The sequence below is a fragment of the Notolepis coatsorum genome, assembly GCF_963971535.1.
Source record: "Notolepis coatsorum genome assembly, chromosome: 7".
NCBI lineage: Eukaryota > Metazoa > Chordata > Actinopteri > Aulopiformes > Paralepididae > Notolepis > Notolepis coatsorum.
This window is the reverse complement of record NC_140171.1, coordinates 148,564,075-148,583,809: the sequence shown is the minus strand read 5'-3', so window position 1 is coordinate 148,583,809 and position 19,735 is coordinate 148,564,075.

Sequence of the window (19,735 nt, the reverse complement as noted above, 5' to 3'; positions counted from 1 at the left end):
CACCCAAAAAAAGGAGCTAGAGGACCGTTTGTGTGAGTGCCTTTACGTGCAGTCGGGTGGGAACAATGTGGCCCTTACCCAGCATTCTTGTGCAGAGGCAATATCGTAGTCTATGAAGTTTATCTGAGACGTGATTTTTGCTGGTTGAAAACTTAACCCAATACCCCGCCAGGACGACTTGAAATATAGTCGGCCATGGCAATTTTTGAAAGTCTCTAAGGAGACTTATCAATGTGTCAAAGTAATCATTGTTAATGCGGCTAAGTCAACGAGCTAGGCCTATGTGACCGTTACCGATGCTGTCCAGTTGCTTGCGACTTTTCTCCTAGAAAACACAGGTGATGACATCGTTGTTGTGTCACCCGCAGGCTGTTCCAATGCATTGAGACACATGAGCCTGCAATGCAGTGCAGCTTCTCTTTGCTAAGTTTTTTTTATAGGGGAAGCATTGAGACAGTTTACAGCTAGTAAAATTGTACAAACTACAGCCGTTAGGGGTACTGTTTCATTTACCTTTTAATAATGTGCTAAAAAAGTTCTAAATAAATAACTTTTAGGGAGGCCGCTTGTTTACCGTTCTGCCCGTAGTCGTCCCGTGCAATGCAAAGCCTGCATGCTGACAAAGAAAAAGTACACAAGGGACAATGGTCAAGTTAAAGTGGTAATCTGTAAACTCCTCATTTGTGTTTATTTAGGGGACATCTATTGGCGAAAAGTAGTCATTGCTGCTGTGTTTTTGCACTGTATTGACTTGCCATCCATCTTGAAAATCCATGTTAACCAATGAGTCCGTCAGCCTTCTACTTATTCCAAATAAACTACTGTTGCTGGTAGTGATGTAAAACACTTCACTTCATGTGTGCCGAATAATCTTCCCTGGAATGTCTTACCAGACACCAGTGTTTAGAACAGCTGAGCACAGCAGATGAAAAAGCATTTGTGAACTGGGTATAGGTAGAATCGCTATTGTGTTATATCATTTGGCGACAGAGAGGGGCAGAATAGACATCTTTAAAATAAAATTACATGACAATTTTGAGATTATTACTTTGAAATAAAAGCAGTGGGGACATTTGTAGTCATGTTAATATGGAGTGTGCGTGTTTGCTCACGTGGGAAGTCTTGGGTAATGGGCTTCCGTAAAAAGCCAAAACGCCTTCTGTCGCCAATGTGGTTGTGCAGTGCACATTACCCAGAGTGCTTTGCATGCATATGTAAATCACCATATAATTTGTCAACTTTAGCAACTTCTTTTACATTTGATATTTCTGCCCTAAACTGAGGTAATTTATGAAATAGAGAACACTATTTATCCATGCCATTGTACTTGAATGGTAGATTTGTCTTCAAAATACACCCAAAAAAAGGAGCTAGAGGACCGTTTGTGTGGGTGCCTTTACGTGCAGTCGGGTGGGAACAATGTGGCCCTTACCCAGCATTCTTGTGCAGAGGCAATATCGTAGTCTATGAAGTTTATCTCAGACGTGATTTTTGCTGGTTGAAAACTTAACCCAATACCCCGCCAGGACGACTTGAAATATAGTCGGCCATGGCCATTTTTGAAAGTCTCTAAGGAGACTTATCAATGTGTCAAAGTAATCATTGTTAATGCGTTTAAGTCAACTTGCTAGGCCTATGTGACCGTTACCGATGCTGTCCAGTTGCTTGTGACTTTTCTCCTGGAAAACACAGGTGATGACATCATTGTTGTGTCACCCGCAGGCTGTTCCAATGCATTGAGACACATGGGCCTGCAATGCAGTGCAGCTTCTCTTTGCTACGTTTTTTTTATAGGGGAAGCATTGAGACAGTTTACAGCTAGTAAAATTGTACAAACTACAGCCGTTAGGGGTACTGTTTCATTTACCTTTTAATAATGTGCTAAAAAAGTTCTAAATAAATAACTTTTAGGGAGGCCGCTTGTTTACCGTTCTGCCCGTAGTCGTCCCGTGCAATGCAAAGCCTGCATGCTGACAAAGAAAAAGTACACAAGGGACAATGGTCAAGTTAAAGTGGTAATCTGTAAACTCCTCATTTGTGTTTATTTAGGGGACATCTATTGGCGAAAAGTAGTCATTGCTGCTGTGTTTTTGCACTGTATTGACTTGCCATCCATCTTGAAAATCCATGTTAACCAATGAGTCCGTCAGCCTTCTACTTATTCCAAATAAACTACTGTTGCTGGTAGTGATGTAAAACACTTCACTTCATGTGTGCCGAATAATCTTCCCTGGAATGTCTTACCAGACACCAGTGTTTAGAACAGCTGAGCACAGCAGATGAAAAAGCATTTGTGAACTGGGTATAGGTAGAATCGCTATTGTGTTATATCATTTGGCGACAGAGAGGGGCAGAATAGACATCTTTAAAAAATAATTACATGTCAATTTTGAGATTATTACTTTGAAATAAAAGCAGTGGGGACATTTGTAGTCATGTTAATATGGAGTGTGCGTGTTTGCTCACGTGGGAAGTCTTGGGTAATGGGCTTCCGTAAAAAGCCAAAACGCTTTCTGTCGCCAATGTGGTTGTGCAGTGCACATTACCCAGAGTGCTTTGCATGCATATGTAAATCACCATATAATTTGTCAACTTTAGCAACTTCTTTTACATTTGATATTTCTGCCCTAAACTGAGGTAATTTATGAAATAGAGAACACTATTTATCCATGCCATTGTACTTGAATGGTAGATTTGTCTTCAAAATACACCCAAAAAAAGGAGCTAGAGGACCGTTTGTGTGAGTGCCTTTACGTGCAGTCGGGTGGGAACAATGTGGCCCTTACCCAGCATTCTTGTGCAGAGGCAATATCGTAGTCTATGAAGTTTATCTGAGACGTGATTTTTGCTGGTTGAAAACTTAACCCAATACCCCGCCAGGACGACTTGAAATATAGTCGGCCATGGCAATTTTTGAAAGTCTCTAAGGAGACTTATCAATGTGTCAAAGTAATCATTGTTAATGCGGCTAAGTCAACGAGCTAGGCCTATGTGACCGTTACCGATGCTGTCCAGTTGCTTGCGACTTTTCTCCTGGAAAACACAGGTGATGACATCATTGTTGTGTCACCCGCAGTCTGTTCCAATGCATTGAGACACATGGGCCTGCAATGCAGTGCAGCTTCTCTTTGCTAAGTTTTTTTCATAGGGGAAGCATTGAGACAGTTTACAGCTAGTAAAATTGTACAAACTACAGCCGTTAGGGGTACTGTTTCATTTACCTTTTAATAATGTGCTAAAAAAGTTCTAAATAAATAACTTTTAGGGAGGCCGCTTGTTTACCGTTCTGCCCGTAGTCGTCCCGTGCAATGCAAAGCCTGCATGCTGACAAAGAAAAAGTACACAAGGGACAATGGTCAAGTTAAAGTGGTAATCTGTAAACTCCTCATTTGTGTTTATTTAGGGGACATCTATTGGCGAAAAGTAGTCATTGCTGCTGTGTTTTTGCACTGTATTGACTTGCCATCCATCTTGAAAATCCATGTTAACCAATGAGTCCGTCAGCCTTCTACTTATTCCAAATAAACTACTGTTGCTGGTAGTGATGTAAAACACTTCACTTCATGTGTGCCGAATAATCTTCCCTGGAATGTCTTACCAGACACCAGTGTTTAGAACAGCTGAGCACAGCAGATGAAAAAGCATTTGTGAACTGGGTATAGGTAGAATCGCTATTGTGTTATATCATTTGGCGACAGAGAGGGGCAGAATAGACATCTTTAAAAAAAAATTACATGACAATTTTGAGATTATTACTTTGAAATAAAAGCAGTGGGGACATTTGTAGTCATGTTAATATGGAGTGTGCGTGTTTGCTCACGTGGGAAGTCTTGGGTAATGGGCTTCCGTAAAAAGCCAAAACGCCTTCTGTCGCCAATGTGGTTGTGCATTACACATTACCCAGAGTGCTTTGCATGCATATGTAAATCACCATATAATTTGTCAACTTTAGCAACTTCTTTTACATTTGATATTTCTGCCCTAAACTGAGGTAATTTATGAAATAGAGAACACTATTTATCCATGCCATTGTACTTGAATGGTAGATTTGTCTTCAAAATACACCCAAAAAAAGGAGCTAACGGACCGTTTGTGTGAGTGCCTTTACGTGCAGTCGGGTGGGAACAATGTGGCCCTTACCCAGCATTCTTGTGCAGAGGCAATATCGTAGTCTATGAAGTTTATCTGAGACGTGATTTTTGCTGGTTGAAAACTTAACCCAATACCCCGCCAGGACGACTTGAAATATAGTCGGCCATGGCAATTTTTGAAAGTCTCTAAGGAGACTTATCAATGTGTCAAAGTAATCATTGTTAATGCGGCTAAGTCAACTTGCTAGGCCTATGTGACCGTTACCGATGCTGTCCAGTTGCTTGTGACTTTTCTCCTAGAAAACACAGGTGATGACATCATTGTTGTGTCACCCGCAGGCTGTTCCAATGCATTGAGACACATGAGCCTGCAATGCAGTGCAGCTTCTCTTTGCTAAGTTTTTTTTATAGGGGAAGCATTGAGACAGTTTACAGCTAGTAAAATTTTACAAACTACAGCCGTTAGGGGTACTGTTTCATTTACCTTTTAATAATGTGCTAAAAAAGTTCTAAATAAATAACTTTTAGGGAGGCCGCTTGTTTACCGTTCTGCCCGTAGTCGTCCCGTGCAATGCAAAGCCTGCATGCTGACAAAGAAAAAGTACACAAGGGACAATGGTCAAGTTAAAGTGGTAATCTGTAAACTCCTCATTTGTGTTTATTTAGGGGACATCTATTGGCGAAAAGTAGTCATTGCTGCTGTGTTTTTGCACTGTATTGACTTGCCATCCATCTTGAAAATCCATGTTAACCAATGAGTCCGTCAGCCTTCTACTTATTCCAAATAAACTACTGTTGCTGGTAGTGATGTAAAACACTTCACTTCATGTGTGCCGAATAATCTTCCCTGGAATGTCTTACCAGACACCAGTGTTTAGAACAGCTGAGCACAGCAGATGAAAAAGCATTTGTGAACTGGGTATAGGTAGAATCGCTATTGTGTTATATCATTTGGCGACAGAGAGGGGCAGAATAGACATCTTTAAAAAATAATTACATGTCAATTTTGAGATTATTACTTTGAAATAAAAGCAGTGGGGACATTTGTAGTCATGTTAATATGGAGTGTGCGTGTTTGCTCACGTGGGAAGTCTTGGGTAATGGGCTTCCGTAAAAAGCCAAAACGCTTTCTGTCGCCAATGTGGTTGTGCAGTGCACATTACCCAGAGTGCTTTGCATGCATATGTAAATCACCATATAATTTGTCAACTTTAGCAACTTCTTTTACATTTGATATTTCTGCCCTAAACTGAGGTAATTTATGAAATAGAGAACACTATTTATCCATGCCATTGTACTTGAATGGTAGATTTGTCTTCAAAATACACCCAAAAAAAGGAGCTAGAGGACCGTTTGTGTGAGTGCCTTTACGTGCAGTCGGGTGGGAACAATGTGGCCCTTACCCAGCATTCTTGTGCAGAGGCAATATCGTAGTCTATGAAGTTTATCTGAGACGTGATTTTTGCTGGTTGAAAACTTAACCCAATACCCCGCCAGGACGACTTGAAATATAGTCGGCCATGGCAATTTTTGAAAGTCTCTAAGGAGACTTATCAATGTGTCAAAGTAATCATTGTTAATGCGGCTAAGTCAACGAGCTAGGCCTATGTGACCGTTACCGATGCTGTCCAGTTGCTTGCGACTTTTCTCCTGGAAAACACAGGTGATGACATCATTGTTGTGTCACCCGCAGTCTGTTCCAATGCATTGAGACACATGGGCCTGCAATGCAGTGCAGCTTCTCTTTGCTAAGTTTTTTTCATAGGGGAAGCATTGAGACAGTTTACAGCTAGTAAAATTGTACAAACTACAGCCGTTAGGGGTACTGTTTCATTTACCTTTTAATAATGTGCTAAAAAAGTTCTAAATAAATAACTTTTAGGGAGGCCGCTTGTTTACCGTTCTGCCCGTAGTCGTCCCGTGCAATGCAAAGCCTGCATGCTGACAAAGAAAAAGTACACAAGGGACAATGGTCAAGTTAAAGTGGTAATCTGTAAACTCCTCATTTGTGTTTATTTAGGGGACATCTATTGGCGAAAAGTAGTCATTGCTGCTGTGTTTTTGCACTGTATTGACTTGCCATCCATCTTGAAAATCCATGTTAACCAATGAGTCCGTCAGCCTTCTACTTATTCCAAATAAACTACTGTTGCTGGTAGTGATGTAAAACACTTCACTTCATGTGTGCCGAATAATCTTCCCTGGAATGTCTTACCAGACACCAGTGTTTAGAACAGCTGAGCACAGCAGATGAAAAAGCATTTGTGAACTGGGTATAGGTAGAATCGCTATTGTGTTATATCATTTGGCGACAGAGAGGGGCAGAATAGACATCTTTAAAAAAAAAAATTACATGACAATTTTGAGATTATTACTTTGAAATAAAAGCAGTGGGGACATTTGTAGTCATGTTAATATGGAGTGTGCGTGTTTGCTCACGTGGGAAGTCTTGGGTAATGGGCTTCCGTAAAAAGCCAAAACGCCTTCTGTCGCCAATGTGGTTGTGCAGTACACATTACCCAGAGTGCTTTGCATGCATATGTAAATCACCATATAATTTGTCAACTTTAGCAATTTCTTTTACATTTGATATTTCTGCCCTAAACTGAGGTAATTTATGAAATAGAGAACACTATTTATCCATGCCATTGTACTTGAATGGTAGATTTGTCTTCAAAATACACCCAAAAAAAGGAGCTAGAGGACCGTTTGTGTGAGTGCCTTTACGTGCAGTCGGGTGGGAACAATGTGGCCCTTACCCAGCATTCTTGTGCAGAGGCAATATCGTAGTCTATGAAGTTTATCTGAGACGTGATTTTTGCTGGTTGAAAACTTAACCCAATACCCCGCCAGGACGACTTGAAATATAGTCGGCCATGGCAATTTTTGAAAGTCTCTAAGGAGACTTATCAATGTGTCAAAGTAATCATTGTTAATGCGGCTAAGTCAACGAGCTAGGCCTATGTGACCGTTACCGATGCTGTCCAGTTGCTTGCGACTTTTCTCCTAGAAAACACAGGTGATGACATCGTTGTTGTGTCACCCGCAGGCTGTTCCAATGCATTGAGACACATGAGCCTGCAATGCAGTGCAGCTTCTCTTTGCTAAGTTTTTTTTATAGGGGAAGCATTGAGACAGTTTACAGCTAGTAAAATTGTACAAACTACAGCCGTTAGGGGTACTGTTTCATTTACCTTTTAATAATGTGCTAAAAAAGTTCTAAATAAATAACTTTTAGGGAGGCCGCTTGTTTACCGTTCTGCCCGTAGTCGTCCCGTGCAATGCAAAGCCTGCATGCTGACAAAGAAAAAGTACACAAGGGACAATGGTCAAGTTAAAGTGGTAATCTGTAAACTCCTCATTTGTGTTTATTTAGGGGACATCTATTGGCGAAAAGTAGTCATTGCTGCTGTGTTTTTGCACTGTATTGACTTGCCATCCATCTTGAAAATCCATGTTAACCAATGAGTCCGTCAGCCTTCTACTTATTCCAAATAAACTACTGTTGCTGGTAGTGATGTAAAACACTTCACTTCATGTGTGCCGAATAATCTTCCCTGGAATGTCTTACCAGACACCAGTGTTTAGAACAGCTGAGCACAGCAGATGAAAAAGCATTTGTGAACTGGGTATAGGTAGAATCGCTATTGTGTTATATCATTTGGCGACAGAGAGGGGCAGAATAGACATCTTTAAAATAAAATTACATGACAATTTTGAGATTATTACTTTGAAATAAAAGCAGTGGGGACATTTGTAGTCATGTTAATATGGAGTGTGCGTGTTTGCTCACGTGGGAAGTCTTGGGTAATGGGCTTCCGTAAAAAGCCAAAACGCCTTCTGTCGCCAATGTGGTTGTGCAGTGCACATTACCCAGAGTGCTTTGCATGCATATGTAAATCACCATATAATTTGTCAACTTTAGCAACTTCTTTTACATTTGATATTTCTGCCCTAAACTGAGGTAATTTATGAAATAGAGAACACTATTTATCCATGCCATTGTACTTGAATGGTAGATTTGTCTTCAAAATACACCCAAAAAAAGGAGCTAGAGGACCGTTTGTGTGGGTGCCTTTACGTGCAGTCGGGTGGGAACAATGTGGCCCTTACCCAGCATTCTTGTGCAGAGGCAATATCGTAGTCTATGAAGTTTATCTCAGACGTGATTTTTGCTGGTTGAAAACTTAACCCAATACCCCGCCAGGACGACTTGAAATATAGTCGGCCATGGCCATTTTTGAAAGTCTCTAAGGAGACTTATCAATGTGTCAAAGTAATCATTGTTAATGCGTTTAAGTCAACTTGCTAGGCCTATGTGACCGTTACCGATGCTGTCCAGTTGCTTGTGACTTTTCTCCTGGAAAACACAGGTGACCCGCAGGCTGTTCCAATGCATTGAGACACATGGGCCTGCAATGCAGTGCAGCTTCTCTTTGCTACGTTTTTTTTATAGGGGAAGCATTGAGACAGTTTACAGCTAGTAAAATTGTACAAACTACAGCCGTTAGGGGTACTGTTTCATTTACCTTTTAATAATGTGCTAAAAAAGTTCTAAATAAATAACTTTTAGGGAGGCCGCTTGTTTACCGTTCTGCCCGTAGTCGTCCCGTGCAATGCAAAGCCTGCATGCTGACAAAGAAAAAGTACACAAGGGACAATGGTCAAGTTAAAGTGGTAATCTGTAAACTCCTCATTTGTGTTTATTTAGGGGACATCTATTGGCGAAAAGTAGTCATTGCTGCTGTGTTTTTGCACTGTATTGACTTGCCATCCATCTTGAAAATCCATGTTAACCAATGAGTCCGTCAGCCTTCTACTTATTCCAAATAAACTACTGTTGCTGGTAGTGATGTAAAACACTTCACTTCATGTGTGCCGAATAATCTTCCCTGGAATGTCTTACCAGACACCAGTGTTTAGAACAGCTGAGCACAGCAGATGAAAAAGCATTTGTGAACTGGGTATAGGTAGAATCGCTATTGTGTTATATCATTTGGCGACAGAGAGGGGCAGAATAGACATCTTTAAAAAATAATTACATGTCAATTTTGAGATTATTACTTTGAAATAAAAGCAGTGGGGACATTTGTAGTCATGTTAATATGGAGTGTGCGTGTTTGCTCACGTGGGAAGTCTTGGGTAATGGGCTTCCGTAAAAAGCCAAAACGCTTTCTGTCGCCAATGTGGTTGTGCAGTGCACATTACCCAGAGTGCTTTGCATGCATATGTAAATCACCATATAATTTGTCAACTTTAGCAACTTCTTTTACATTTGATATTTCTGCCCTAAACTGAGGTAATTTATGAAATAGAGAACACTATTTATCCATGCCATTGTACTTGAATGGTAGATTTGTCTTCAAAATACACCCAAAAAAAGGAGCTAGAGGACCGTTTGTGTGAGTGCCTTTACGTGCAGTCGGGTGGGAACAATGTGGCCCTTACCCAGCATTCTTGTGCAGAGGCAATATCGTAGTCTATGAAGTTTATCTGAGACGTGATTTTTGCTGGTTGAAAACTTAACCCAATACCCCGCCAGGACGACTTGAAATATAGTCGGCCATGGCAATTTTTGAAAGTCTCTAAGGAGACTTATCAATGTGTCAAAGTAATCATTGTTAATGCGGCTAAGTCAACGAGCTAGGCCTATGTGACCGTTACCGATGCTGTCCAGTTGCTTGCGACTTTTCTCCTGGAAAACACAGGTGATGACATCATTGTTGTGTCACCCGCAGTCTGTTCCAATGCATTGAGACACATGGGCCTGCAATGCAGTGCAGCTTCTCTTTGCTAAGTTTTTTTCATAGGGGAAGCATTGAGACAGTTTACAGCTAGTAAAATTGTACAAACTACAGCCGTTAGGGGTACTGTTTCATTTACCTTTTAATAATGTGCTAAAAAAGTTCTAAATAAATAACTTTTAGGGAGGCCGCTTGTTTACCGTTCTGCCCGTAGTCGTCCCGTGCAATGCAAAGCCTGCATGCTGACAAAGAAAAAGTACACAAGGGACAATGGTCAAGTTAAAGTGGTAATCTGTAAACTCCTCATTTGTGTTTATTTAGGGGACATCTATTGGCGAAAAGTAGTCATTGCTGCTGTGTTTTTGCACTGTATTGACTTGCCATCCATCTTGAAAATCCATGTTAACCAATGAGTCCGTCAGCCTTCTACTTATTCCAAATAAACTACTGTTGCTGGTAGTGATGTAAAACACTTCACTTCATGTGTGCCGAATAATCTTCCCTGGAATGTCTTACCAGACACCAGTGTTTAGAACAGCTGAGCACAGCAGATGAAAAAGCATTTGTGAACTGGGTATAGGTAGAATCGCTATTGTGTTATATCATTTGGCGACAGAGAGGGGCAGAATAGACATCTTTAAAAAATAATTACATGTCAATTTTGAGATTATTACTTTGAAATAAAAGCAGTGGGGACATTTGTAGTCATGTTAATATGGAGTGTGCGTGTTTGCTCACGTGGGAAGTCTTGGGTAATGGGCTTCCGTAAAAAGCCAAAACGCTTTCTGTCGCCAATGTGGTTGTGCAGTGCACATTACCCAGAGTGCTTTGCATGCATATGTAAATCACCATATAATTTGTCAACTTTAGCAACTTCTTTTACATTTGATATTTCTGCCCTAAACTGAGGTAATTTATGAAATAGAGAACACTATTTATCCATGCCATTGTACTTGAATGGTAGATTTGTCTTCAAAATACACCCAAAAAAAGGAGCTAACGGACCGTTTGTGTGAGTGCCTTTACGTGCAGTCGGGTGGGAACAATGTGGCCCTTACCCAGCATTCTTGTGCAGAGGCAATATCGTAGTCTATGAAGTTTATCTGAGACGTGATTTTTGCTGGTTGAAAACTTAACCCAATACCCCGCCAGGACGACTTGAAATATAGTCGGCCATGGCAATTTTTGAAAGTCTCTAAGGAGACTTATCAATGTGTCAAAGTAATCATTGTTAATGCGGCTAAGTCAACTTGCTAGGCCTATGTGACCGTTACCGATGCTGTCCAGTTGCTTGTGACTTTTCTCCTAGAAAACACAGGTGATGACATCATTGTTGTGTCACCCGCAGGCTGTTCCAATGCATTGAGACACATGAGCCTGCAATGCAGTGCAGCTTCTCTTTGCTAAGTTTTTTTTATAGGGGAAGCATTGAGACAGTTTACAGCTAGTAAAATTTTACAAACTACAGCCGTTAGGGGTACTGTTTCATTTACCTTTTAATAATGTGCTAAAAAAGTTCTAAATAAATAACTTTTAGGGAGGCCGCTTGTTTACCGTTCTGCCCGTAGTCGTCCCGTGCAATGCAAAGCCTGCATGCTGACAAAGAAAAAGTACACAAGGGACAATGGTCAAGTTAAAGTGGTAATCTGTAAACTCCTCATTTGTGTTTATTTAGGGGACATCTATTGGCGAAAAGTAGTCATTGCTGCTGTATTTTTGCACTGTATTGACTTGCCATCCATCTTGAAAATCCATGTTAACCAATGAGTCCGTCAGCCTTCTACTTATTCCAAATAAACTACTGTTGCTGGTAGTGATGTAAAACACTTCACTTCATGTGTGCCGAATAATCTTCCCTGGAATGTCTTACCAGACACCAGTGTTTAGAACAGCTGAGCACAGCAGATGAAAAAGCATTTGTGAACTGGGTATAGGTAGAATCGCTATTGTGTTATATCATTTGGCGACAGAGAGGGGCAGAATAGACATATTTAAAAAAAAATTACATGACAATTTTGAGATTATTACTTTGAAATAAAAGCAGTGGGGACATTTGTAGTCATGTTAATATGGAGTGTGCGTGTTTGCTCACGTGGGAAGTCTTGGGTAATGGGCTTCCGTAAAAAGCCAAAACGCCTTCTGTCGCCAATGTGGTTGTGCATTACACATTACCCAGAGTGCTTTGCATGCATATGTAAATCACCATATAATTTGTCAACTTTAGCAACTTCTTTTACATTTGATATTTCTGCCCTAAACTGAGGTAATTTATGAAATAGAGAACACTATTTATCCATGCCATTGTACTTGAATGGTAGATTTGTCTTCAAAATACACCCAAAAAAAGGAGCTAAAGGACCGTTTGTGTGAGTGCCTTTACGTGCAGTCGGGTGGGAACATTGTGGCCCTTACCCAGCATTCTTGTGCAGAGGCAATATCGTAGTCTATGAAGTTTATCTGAGACGTGATTTTTGCTGGTTGAAAACTTAACCCAATACCCTGCCAGGACGACTTGAAATATAGTCGGCCATGGCAATTTTTGAAAGTCTCTAAGGAGACTTATCAATGTGTCAAAGTAATCATTGTTAATGCGGCTAAGTCAACGAGCTAGGCCTATGTGACCGTTACCGATGCTGTCCAGTTGCTTGCGACTTTTCTCCTGGAAAACACAGGTGATGACATCATTGTTGTGTCACCCGCAGTCTGTTCCAATGCATTGAGACACATGGGCCTGCAATGCAGTGCAGCTTCTCTTTGCTAAGTTTTTTTTATAGGGGAAGCATTGAGACAGTTTACAGCTAGTAAAATTGTACAAACTACAGCCGTTAGGGGTACTGTTTCATTTACCTTTTAATAATGTGCTAAAAAAGTTCTAAATAAATAACTTTTAGGGAGGCCGCTTGTTTACCGTTCTGCCCGTAGTCGTCCCGTGCAATGCAAAGCCTGCATGCTGACAAAGAAAAAGTACACAAGGGACAATGGTCAAGTTAAAGTGGTAATCTGTAAACTCCTCATTTGTGTTTATTTAGGGGACATCTATTGGCGAAAAGTAGTCATTGCTGCTGTATTTTTGCACTGTATTGACTTGCCATCCATCTTGAAAATCCATGTTAACCAATGAGTCCGTCAGCCTTCTACTTATTCCAAATAAACTACTGTTGCTGGTAGTGATGTAAAACACTTCACTTCATGTGTGCCGAATAATCTTCCCTGGAATGTCTTACCAGACACCAATGTTTAGAACAGCTGAGCACAGCAGATGAAAAAGCATTTGTGAACTGGGTATAGGTAGAATCGCTATTGTGTTATATCATTTGGCGACAGAGAGGGGCAGAATAGACATCTTTAAAAAAAAATTACATGACAATTTTGAGATTATTACTTTGAAATAAAAGCAGTGGGGACATTTGTAGTCATGTTAATATGGAGTGTGCGTGTTTGCTCACGTGGGAAGTCTTGGATAATGGGCTTCCGTAAAAAGCCAAAACGCCTTCTGTCGCCAATGTGGTTGTGCAGTACACATTACCCAGAGTGCTTTGCATGCATATGTAAATCACCATATAATTTGTCAACTTTAGCAACTTCTTTTACATTTGATATTTCTGCCCTAAACTGAGGTAATTTATGAAATAGAGAACACTATTTATCCATGCCATTGTACTTGAATGGTAGATTTGTCTTCAAAATACACCCAAAAAAAGGAGCTAGAGGACCGTTTGTGTGAGTGCCTTTACGTGCAGTCGGGTGGGAACAATGTGGCCCTTACCCAGCATTCTTGTGCAGAGGCAATATCGTAGTCTATGAAGTTTATCTGAGACGTGATTTTTGCTGGTTGAAAACTTAACCCAATACCCCGCCAGGACGACTTGAAATATAGTCGGCCATGGCCATTTTTGAAAGTCTCTAAGGAGACTTATCAATGTGTCAAAGTAATCATTGTTAATGCGTTTAAGTCAACTTGCTAGGCCTATGTGACCGTTACCGATGCTGTCCAGTTGCTTGTGACTTTTCTCCTGGAAAACACAGGTGATGACATCATTGTTGTGTCACCCGCAGGCTGTTCCAATGCATTGAGACACATGGGCCTGCAATGCAGTGCAGCTTCTCTTTGCTACGTTTTTTTTATAGGGGAAGCATTGAGACAGTTTACAGCTAGTAAAATTGTACAAACTACAGCCGTTAGGGGTACTGTTTCATTTACCTTTTAATAATGTGCTAAAAAAGTTCTAAATAAATAACTTTTAGGGAGGCCGCTTGTTTACCGTTCTGCCCGTAGTCGTCCCGTGCAATGCAAAGCCTGCATGCTGACAAAGAAAAAGTACACAAGGGACAATGGTCAAGTTAAAGTGGTAATCTGTAAACTCCTCATTTGTGTTTATTTAGGGGACATCTATTGGCGAAAAGTAGTCATTGCTGCTGTGTTTTTGCACTGTATTGACTTGCCATCCATCTTGAAAATCCATGTTAACCAATGAGTCCGTCAGCCTTCTACTTATTCCAAATAAACTACTGTTGCTGGTAGTGATGTAAAACACTTCACTTCATGTGTGCCGAATAATCTTCCCTGGAATGTCTTACCAGACACCAGTGTTTAGAACAGCTGAGCACAGCAGATGAAAAAGCATTTGTGAACTGGGTATAGGTAGAATCGCTATTGTGTTATATCATTTGGCGACAGAGAGGGGCAGAATAGACATCTTTAAAAAATAATTACATGTCAATTTTGAGATTATTACTTTGAAATAAAAGCAGTGGGGACATTTGTAGTCATGTTAATATGGAGTGTGCGTGTTTGCTCACGTGGGAAGTCTTGGGTAATGGGCTTCCGTAAAAAGCCAAAACGCTTTCTGTCGCCAATGTGGTTGTGCAGTGCACATTACCCAGAGTGCTTTGCATGCATATGTAAATCACCATATAATTTGTCAACTTTAGCAACTTCTTTTACATTTGATATTTCTGCCCTAAACTGAGGTAATTTATGAAATAGAGAACACTATTTATCCATGCCATTGTACTTGAATGGTAGATTTGTCTTCAAAATACACCCAAAAAAAGGAGCTAGAGGACCGTTTGTGTGAGTGCCTTTACGTGCAGTCGGGTGGGAACAATGTGGCCCTTACCCAGCATTCTTGTGCAGAGGCAATATCGTAGTCTATGAAGTTTATCTGAGACGTGATTTTTGCTGGTTGAAAACTTAACCCAATACCCCGCCAGGACGACTTGAAATATAGTCGGCCATGGCAATTTTTGAAAGTCTCTAAGGAGACTTATCAATGTGTCAAAGTAATCATTGTTAATGCGGCTAAGTCAACGAGCTAGGCCTATGTGACCGTTACCGATGCTGTCCAGTTGCTTGCGACTTTTCTCCTGGAAAACACAGGTGATGACATCATTGTTGTGTCACCCGCAGTCTGTTCCAATGCATTGAGACACATGGGCCTGCAATGCAGTGCAGCTTCTCTTTGCTAAGTTTTTTTCATAGGGGAAGCATTGAGACAGTTTACAGCTAGTAAAATTGTACAAACTACAGCCGTTAGGGGTACTGTTTCATTTACCTTTTAATAATGTGCTAAAAAAGTTCTAAATAAATAACTTTTAGGGAGGCCGCTTGTTTACCGTTCTGCCCGTAGTCGTCCCGTGCAATGCAAAGCCTGCATGCTGACAAAGAAAAAGTACACAAGGGACAATGGTCAAGTTAAAGTGGTAATCTGTAAACTCCTCATTTGTGTTTATTTAGGGGACATCTATTGGCGAAAAGTAGTCATTGCTGCTGTGTTTTTGCACTGTATTGACTTGCCATCCATCTTGAAAATCCATGTTAACCAATGAGTCCGTCAGCCTTCTACTTATTCCAAATAAACTACTGTTGCTGGTAGTGATGTAAAACACTTCACTTCATGTGTGCCGAATAATCTTCCCTGGAATGTCTTACCAGACACCAGTGTTTAGAACAGCTGAGCACAGCAGATGAAAAAGCATTTGTGAACTGGGTATAGGTAGAATCGCTATTGTGTTATATCATTTGGCGACAGAGAGGGGCAGAATAGACATCTTTAAAAAAAAATTACATGACAATTTTGAGATTATTACTTTGAAATAAAAGCAGTGGGGACATTTGTAGTCATGTTAATATGGAGTGTGCGTGTTTGCTCACGTGGGAAGTCTTGGGTAATGGGCTTCCGTAAAAAGCCAAAACGCCTTCTGTCGCCAATGTGGTTGTGCATTACACATTACCCAGAGTGCTTTGCATGCATATGTAAATCACCATATAATTTGTCAACTTTAGCAACTTCTTTTACATTTGATATTTCTGCCCTAAACTGAGGTAATTTATGAAATAGAGAACACTATTTATCCATGCCATTGTACTTGAATGGTAGATTTGTCTTCAAAATACACCCAAAAAAAGGAGCTAACGGACCGTTTGTGTGAGTGCCTTTACGTGCAGTCGGGTGGGAACAATGTGGCCCTTACCCAGCATTCTTGTGCAGAGGCAATATCGTAGTCTATGAAGTTTATCTGAGACGTGATTTTTGCTGGTTGAAAACTTAACCCAATACCCCGCCAGGACGACTTGAAATATAGTCGGCCATGGCAATTTTTGAAAGTCTCTAAGGAGACTTATCAATGTGTCAAAGTAATCATTGTTAATGCGGCTAAGTCAACTTGCTAGGCCTATGTGACCGTTACCGATGCTGTCCAGTTGCTTGTGACTTTTCTCCTGGAAAACACAGGTGATGACATCATTGTTGTGTCACCCGCAGGCTGTTCCAATGCATTGAGACACATGGGCCTGCAATGCAGTGCAGCTTCTCTTTGCTACGTTTTTTTTATAGGGGAAGCATTGAGACAGTTTACAGCTAGTAAAATTGTACAAACTACAGCCGTTAGGGGTACTGTTTCATTTACCTTTTAATAATGTGCTAAAAAAGTTCTAAATAAATAACTTTTAGGGAGGCCGCTTGTTTACCGTTCTGCCCGTAGTCGTCCCGTGCAATGCAAAGCCTGCATGCTGACAAAGAAAAAGTACACAAGGGACAATGGTCAAGTTAAAGTGGTAATCTGTAAACTCCTCATTTGTGTTTATTTAGGGGACATCTATTGGCGAAAAGTAGTCATTGCTGCTGTGTTTTTGCACTGTATTGACTTGCCATCCATCTTGAAAATCCATGTTAACCAATGAGTCCGTCAGCCTTCTACTTATTCCAAATAAACTACTGTTGCTGGTAGTGATGTAAAACACTTCACTTCATGTGTGCCGAATAATCTTCCCTGGAATGTCTTACCAGACACCAGTGTTTAGAACAGCTGAGCACAGCAGATGAAAAAGCATTTGTGAACTGGGTATAGGTAGAATCGCTATTGTGTTATATCATTTGGCGACAGAGAGGGGCAGAATAGACATCTTTAAAAAATAATTACATGTCAATTTTGAGATTATTACTTTGAAATAAAAGCAGTGGGGACATTTGTAGTCATGTTAATATGGAGTGTGCGTGTTTGCTCACGTGGGAAGTCTTGGGTAATGGGCTTCCGTAAAAAGCCAAAACGCTTTCTGTCGCCAATGTGGTTGTGCAGTGCACATTACCCAGAGTGCTTTGCATGCATATGTAAATCACCATATAATTTGTCAACTTTAGCAACTTCTTTTACATTTGATATTTCTGCCCTAAACTGAGGTAATTTATGAAATAGAGAACACTATTTATCCATGCCATTGTACTTGAATGGTAGATTTGTCTTCAAAATACACCCAAAAAAAGGAGCTAGAGGACCGTTTGTGTGAGTGCCTTTACGTGCAGTCGGGTGGGAACAATGTGGCCCTTACCCAGCATTCTTGTGCAGAGGCAATATCGTAGTCTATGAAGTTTATCTGAGACGTGATTTTTGCTGGTTGAAAACTTAACCCAATACCCCGCCAGGACGACTTGAAATATAGTCGGCCATGGCAATTTTTGAAAGTCTCTAAGGAGACTTATCAATGTGTCAAAGTAATCATTGTTAATGCGGCTAAGTCAACGAGCTAGGCCTATGTGACCGTTACCGATGCTGTCCAGTTGCTTGCGACTTTTCTCCTGGAAAACACAGGTGATGACATCATTGTTGTGTCACCCGCAGTCTGTTCCAATGCATTGAGACACATGGGCCTGCAATGCAGTGCAGCTTCTCTTTGCTAAGTTTTTTTCATAGGGGAAGCATTGAGACAGTTTACAGCTAGTAAAATTGTACAAACTACAGCCGTTAGGGGTACTGTTTCATTTACCTTTTAATAATGTGCTAAAAAAGTTCTAAATAAATAACTTTTAGGGAGGCCGCTTGTTTACCGTTCTGCCCGTAGTCGTCCCGTGCAATGCAAAGCCTGCATGCTGACAAAGAAAAAGTACACAAGGGACAATGGTCAAGTTAAAGTGGTAATCTGTAAACTCCTCATTTGTGTTTATTTAGGGGACATCTATTGGCGAAAAGTAGTCATTGCTGCTGTGTTTTTGCACTGTATTGACTTGCCATCCATCTTGAAAATCCATGTTAACCAATGAGTCCGTCAGCCTTCTACTTATTCCAAATAAACTACTGTTGCTGGTAGTGATGTAAAACACTTCACTTCATGTGTGCCGAATAATCTTCCCTGGAATGTCTTACCAGACACCAGTGTTTAGAACAGCTGAGCACAGCAGATGAAAAAGCATTTGTGAACTGGGTATAGGTAGAATCGCTATTGTGTTATATCATTTGGCGACAGAGAGGGGCAGAATAGACATCTTTAAAAAAAAATTACATGACAATTTTGAGATTATTACTTTGAAATAAAAGCAGTGGGGACATTTGTAGTCATGTTAATATGGAGTGTGCGTGTTTGCTCACGTGGGAAGTCTTGGGTAATGGGCTTCCGTAAAAAGCCAAAACGCCTTCTGTCGCCAATGTGGTTGTGCATTACACATTACCCAGAGTGCTTTGCATGCATATGTAAATCACCATATAATTTGTCAACTTTAGCAACTTCTTTTACATTTGATATTTCTGCCCTAAACTGAGGTAATTTATGAAATAGAGAACACTATTTATCCATGCCATTGTACTTGAATGGTAGATTTGTCTTCAAAATACACCCAAAAAAAGGAGCTAACGGACCGTTTGTGTGAGTGCCTTTACGTGCAGTCGGGTGGGAACAATGTGGCCCTTACCCAGCATTCTTGTGCAGAGGCAATATCGTAGTCTATGAAGTTTATCTGAGACGTGATTTTTGCTGGTTGAAAACTTAACCCAATACCCCGCCAGGACGACTTGAAATATAGTCGGCCATGGCAATTTTTGAAAGTCTCTAAGGAGACTTATCAATGTGTCAAAGTAATCATTGTTAATGCGGCTAAGTCAACTTGCTAGGCCTATGTGACCGTTACCGATGCTGTCCAGTTGCTTGTGACTTTTCTCCTAGAAAACACAGGTGATGACATCATTGTTGTGTCACCCGCAGGCTGTTCCAATGCATTGAGACACATGAGCCTGCAATGCAGTGCAGCTTCTCTTTGCTAAGTTTTTTTTATAGGGGAAGCATTGAGACAGTTTACAGCTAGTAAAATTTTACAAACTACAGCCGTTAGGGGTACTGTTTCATTTACCTTTTAATAATGTGCTAAAAAAGTTCTAAATAAATAACTTTTAGGGAGGCCGCTTGTTTACCGTTCTGCCCGTAGTCGTCCCGTGCAATGCAAAGCCTGCATGCTGACAAAGAAAAAGTACACAAGGGACAATGGTCAAGTTAAAGTGGTAATCTGTAAACTCCTCATTTGTGTTTATTTAGGGGACATCTATTGGCGAAAAGTAGTCATTGCTGCTGTATTTTTGCACTGTATTGACTTGCCATCCATCTTGAAAATCCATGTTAACCAATGAGTCCGTCAG